At 43.1% G+C, this 6000-nt stretch overlaps 1 protein-coding gene across 8 annotated transcripts in view; it reads right to left on the reverse strand.

The window, feature by feature from the left end:
• The window catches only part of USP33 (ubiquitin specific peptidase 33), a 64059-nt gene extending 58731 nt beyond the window's left edge, over positions 1–5328 (reverse strand). For 4 of the 8 annotated variants that reach the window (XM_069595134.1, XM_069595118.1, XM_069595103.1 and 1 more), the window contains exons 1-2: positions 5078–5306; positions 1682–1771 (exon numbers count right to left, since the gene is read on the reverse strand). The gene's annotated coding sequence lies outside the window, so the exon portion shown is untranslated. Of the gene's footprint in view, positions 1–1681; positions 1772–5077 lie in introns of all 8 variants that reach the window. The other 4 variants (XM_069595107.1, XM_069595102.1, XM_069595100.1 and 1 more) reach the window with 2 other exon arrangements.
• Positions 5329–6000: the final 672 nt, after the last annotated feature.

The raw sequence follows: 6000 nt of genomic DNA on the forward strand, positions 1-6000 counted from the left end.
TGGCATGCTGTGGCTCATGGGGTCGCAAAGGGTCAGACACAACTGAGCGACTGAACTAACAGAACTATATAACCTCCTGATTTCTCCACTTGCAATCTATCTGTTCTACAACCTTATCTTACTTAACACTGCCACAGTAAATCACCCAAACTGCATAGCTCTAATCTAGCAACCTAGCTTTAAATAAAATTCCTTAGTTGAGATGTATAAATATTAATCAGCACTTGCCATAAAGAAAAAAAAAAACTGTCCAATAATGGCAAAGTATAGTCAACTGTAGCCTTAACTACTTGAAATAATTGTGACAAACACTAGGGGGAGGAGGAAGAGAGAGGAAGAGAAATGGAGAACAAAAATGAATGGGTATAAGAGCTCATCAAGGCTATGGTTTTTCCAGTGGTCATGTAAGGATGTGAGAGATGGACTGTGAAGAAAGCTGAGCGTCGAAGAATTGATGCTTTTGAACTGTGGTGTTGGAGAAGACTCTTGACAGTCCCTTGGACTGCAAGGAGATACAACCTGTCCATCCTAAGGGAGATCAGTCCTGGGTGTTCATTGGAAGGACTGATGCTGAAGCTGAAACTCCAATACTTTGGCTACCTCATGCGAAGAGTTGACTCATTGGAGGGGACCCTGAGGCTGGGAGGGATTGGGGGCAGGAGGAGAAGGGGACGACAGAGAATTAGATGGCTGGATGGCATCACTGACTCGATGGACATGAGTTTGAGTGAACTCCAGGAGTTGGTGATGGACAGGGAGGCCTGGCGTGCTGCAATTCATGGGGTCGCAAAGAGTCGAACACGACTAAGAGACTGAAATGAACTGAACAGAAGCGAAAACCAGCTGATGGTACTTTTCACCTTAAGTCACTTCTGAGCAAGATGGAAAGGTAATTAAATTAACAGACTATCAACATTATGGAATACTAATAGAATATAACATTAAAACTAGTTTAGGACATGTAGAATCATAGAAAAACAAAGGCAACCGCCATATTCTAATGAGAACCATTCTAAGAAATCGTGTCAATTTTTTGTCTGTATCAGAATACTGTTGATTATTTAAAAAAGAATCAAAATTTATTCATCCAAATAATGCCTCTGCTAAAAATATTAGCAATTCTTCCTTCAGGATTTTACAGGTAAAAACTGCAGGAACCTGTATTACTTTATGCCACAATTAGTCCCATATTTTCACCATATTGACATATTTCAGGAGTGCGCTAGCACCAGGAACTTAGAAGTTAATTTAACAAAGGCCTAATCAAGTATAGGTCAGGTACTATATATCTAGGGCGGGTGGCAGCACTGTTCAATTCTCCACCCTACTTGCCCTTTTGAATGAATAGTCATCTACACTCGACTTTATCAACACTCTCCAACACCCTGTAATTCTTTTATGCTCCTGAAATAACTAATTGGAACGTCAGTGGCCTGTCAATCCTCCTCAATCACAAGTTACCTAACTCTTAAACCTCAGTGCCTTTTTAGAGTACCTCTTCATGTTCTGTATTCTATCAGTTACCAGATTCTACCACTTACTGCTGATCGATCACTTCTCAACTCACATTTCTTCTAGGTCTCCACCTAAACTGAGCCTTTCATTTCACATCTGGATTATTTAATGAGAATGCCTATTGACAGACAACTGTTGACATCTGGCCCCCATCCCGTCAGCTCACCTTGAGCTGGCACAGAGTATTCTGCTAGATTCCCAACTTCAACACTTCTCTGCTTCTAAGTTCTCCAGCCAGACAGGAGCTTGCCCAGCACTAGCAAATGCAACAGAAGGACAATCTCAATCAGTGAGGCCTGGGAATAGGTAGAAAAACTCCCCAGCTACCTTTCATTTGCTGGGACAATTCTGAGGCAGTTCTACAAAAATTTCCACAGGATTAAACCCCCAGTTGCCCATCACTGGCTTTTTCCCCTTTCCTGACTCTTTACCCTTGTGCTTCCTGGCATCTCACCTGCATTCACATTATATCCAGGTCTGCTTTCAAGATAGCACTTCAGAGGAACTGTAAAGAGTCACAAAAGTGACATTATCAAGATCTTGCTTAGCCTAAAGCTGCCCAGGTGTTCTCTTGGTCTCAATCCTCTCCCAAATCACAGCTCATTCTGCATTCATGTGGATCATATACTGTGTGTGCTGTAAAGAGTCACAAAAGTGACATTATCAAGATCTTGCTTAGCCTAAAGCTGCCCAGGTGTTCTCTTGGTCTCAATCCTCTCCCAAATCACAGCTCATTCTGCATTCATGTGGATCATATACTGTGTGTGTGTGTGGTAAGTCGCTTCAGTAGAGTCCGACTCTTTGTGACCCTATGGACTGTAGCCCACCAGGTTCCTCTGTCCATGGGATTTTCCAGGCAAGAATACTGGAGTTGGTTGCCATGCCCTCCTCCAGGGATCGAACCTTCATCTCTTCTGTCTTCTGTATTGGCAGGGCTTTTTTTTTTTTACCACTAGCACCACCTGGGAAGCCTGAAACACACACCTCTTCTAACAAAACATCTTCAATGAAGGCTTTTGAAATTTGTCTTTTTCATCTCTTACTACTAGCTTATATAAACCATAACTTATTATCAGCCAAATTCTCAAATATAAGTTGTACCTTCCCAGGAACGCGATAATCTGTTCATTAGAAATGTCCTCCGGTTGAAAATCCTGCACACGTCAAATATCATCTCTATCAAGATTCAATCACAAGTAATGTCTTCTTCATCTGAATTCCTGATTATAATACCATAGCATGATTATATGATTATAATACCATAAATACCTGATTGTAATACCATAATACCATACACAACCTTACCATAGTTGTATAAAAAATTACCCAAGCCTGACTACAAACCTGACTCTAAGGGCTGAAACCATGTTTCACTCTTTTTATTTTCCAGAGGGCTTTCCGTGATAGACCCACAGAAACTGACCTACTTGGCGTTCTAAAGTAACTTTTGAAAAGAATAGTTATTTTGACATATGCATTGTTTCTTAAGTATTAGTTCTCCTGATACACACATGCTCACACACACACTATATTGTAAAAAATTCATGCTTTTTATAGACAAACCAACTATATTCATCTCATTCTCTTTGCAGCTACTTATCAAAATGCTCCTGAAATTGCATGCAGACTTGAAAAGTTTAAAAACTGTATGAGGGACTTCGCTGTGGTCCAGTGGTTAAGACTCCGAGCTCCTGAGTCTGATCTCTGGCCAGGCAACTAGATGCCACTTGTCACAACTAAGACCCAGCGCAGCCAAATTAAAAAAAAAAAAAAAAGTCAAACAAAAAAATCTACACTAAAAAAAGCTGCTATTTATCCCTTTATTTTTTAGACATGACTACATTTCACAGTTCTCCCCAAAAATCTTTCACCATTTATGCTCTTCATTTCCTTTAAGAGTCCACAGTCTGTCACATGTTACAGTTCACTGTGCTCCAAAATCTAGCTGAATTCCAATTTATATCAAAGGTTATTTCAGCAAGATTATTTCAGGCTTTAGAGAAATTCTAATCCTTCCACAATCTCAAAATGTCTCTGTTGTGGGAAAAGGCTTTACTTCTTGGAATTCCTAACTCAGTGAACAGGCATGAGGATCAAATAAGATTGTATATTTGAAAAGTCACTGAAGATTATAACAGCAATACATAAACCTTAAAATTATATCCTCAAACGATTTTCAAACGATTTCAAACTATTAAAATAATTTATCTACTACAATCTAATGCCATTGAATGCATTTACGTTTTTGGTTTCAAATAGGTTATAAAGAATCACAAAAGACAAAAAAGTGAAAGCTGGCTCTAAACCCATAAGAAGCAATGTTAAGCAGACAATCTCTCTTGCATATGGCAAGAGGTCAAATAATTTATTTCTGGAATATTTCTTGTACTGTCCATTTTTTTAAAATCCTGCCAAAGTAAAGTAATATAAAGCCCCTGGTGTTGTACAATTTATTCCTAATACTTTTTCTTAAGATTAGCATTTCAATAAGATTCCCATTTTCCCTCATGTTTATATTAACAGCATGAATTCACTAACAATATTCATATTATGTTCAGACCAAATAGCTTATTATTTGCTTTGGTCAGACCTTTCCAGATGATACATTTGCTTCAACCAGAAACGAACTAGGACAGCCTCATTATATTTTGAAAGAGATTTTCCTTAAAAGAAAAATAATCTGATCAAACTAAAAAATTCTACAATTCTATACATCTATTAAGCAAGAAGTCTAGAGATCCTTGTGGTAAAATTCAGCGTCAGTTCAGAGCCTACGCGCCTGCCGGTGTTGTCACCACTGTCCCAATTTTCCTGGCCTTATATTGATTATATGAAACCGTAAACCCTAAAAATACTTGTGTAAAGCACCAGAGTCACCTAACAATCATTCAAAAGAAGAGCATTTTATAGTGGGTAAATATGTAAGAGTAAAGGTCTGGGAAACCACACACCATGGAAACTGACTCAAACAAAAGCTGCGGATGGACAGACCGCAAGGGCTACCGTAACCTCTGAAAACAGTCGGATTAAATATTCACCGAAGAAAAATTCCAGGGACGACGACGCCTAGGTTTTCCCGCTGACAACAAAGAATAACGGAGCCCCTGGGGCTGCACGAATGGGTCCGATCACCCCAACTGCGCCGCAAAGCGAAACCAGAACCCCGGAGCCAGCGCGCTGCGGGGCTTCCAGTCTTCCGCGCCCACCGTGCCGGGCTGGCAAGCTGGAATGCGGACCGAGGAAGGAGCGGAGACCTTCTCAGGGACTCCCCTCACCCCTCCTGCCTTCCAGGGAAGCGCCCCCTGGGCACCCTTCCTCAAATGTACGACTGACTCGCGTCCTCCGCCGACCCCTACCGGGCCGGCCACCAATCATCAGCGCAAAGCACTGGAGGGGTCTAGGCCTTCTACCCACACGCGCGCTCACCACCATCCGGAATCAAGAAAAAGAGGCCGCTACAGCAGCCACAGCTCCGGTGCGCGGCAGCGAGAACACAGATCGGCCCCTGGCTGCAGGCGGGCGCCTTTCGGCCCTGAGCCCCTCCCAGCAGCGTCGCGCTCACCTCCAAGGCCTTCCCCACGGGCCCCGCCAGCGCGGCCAACGGTGGCCTGTGGCCGCACCTTCACCAACTCCTCTTTTCTTCTCCTGACCTAGGAGACGGGAGGCGTCACGTCCTGGGCGCCGGAAAACAGCTCCGCAGCTTAGCCCGCGGGCTCCCCGCCTCCCGCACCCGCCACTTCCCGCAGCAGCTACCGCTCCTTCCGGTGTCTCAGCCGTCGCCGCAGGCGTCTGGGGAGTTGCGGGAGGGCGGGGAGGGGCGGGGCTACGAAGAGAGCCCGCCCCGCCTCTGGGGGCGTGGCCGCGGCGGCCGGGTCCAGGTGCGGAGACCCAGGCTGCTGTCCCCGCTGAGACTTCCTAAGGAGCTAGCGGCTCGGGGAGCGTGTACCTGTAGAGCAGTTTTGGATTTGAAACACTTCGTTTCTACACGAGTTCTCGCCCTCTTGTACAGTCACACTACGACCGTTAACAGGTCTGTCTCGATGCATTACAGAATTTGCGTTTAGGCTGCCCACTAAAGGGGCAAAGAAAGTTTACTTACTTCAACACTTTTTCCTTCCTCTCTTTCTTCTTCCAGCATCTTAGGACCTAGACTCTCTGATAGTCATTGTGTTTCTTCTCCCACTTCTACAAAGTAGAAATTCATCTCTCCCATTTTCCCTTAGGCCAAAATCAAGATCAGATCAATTATTTATTGAAACCTTAGTATCTGCTTAGTGACTAGAGCATTTAAAGAGATCTGCCTTCTATTAATAATTAATGGACCTGTTAAAATCCATTCAATTGATTAATATGCAAACAATAAAACAGTTAATATTAATTGTTCCAACTGTCAATTTCAACGTGTCTGTTTATCTCTAACTTTTCGGTCTCCAAAATGGGAGCTTGTACTCAAGAGTTATGTAAGATGATCGGTCTCTGTCAGAA

This window comes from Ovis canadensis, chromosome 1 (genome assembly GCF_042477335.2).
Source record: "Ovis canadensis isolate MfBH-ARS-UI-01 breed Bighorn chromosome 1, ARS-UI_OviCan_v2, whole genome shotgun sequence".
Taxonomy (NCBI): domain Eukaryota; kingdom Metazoa; phylum Chordata; class Mammalia; order Artiodactyla; family Bovidae; genus Ovis; species Ovis canadensis.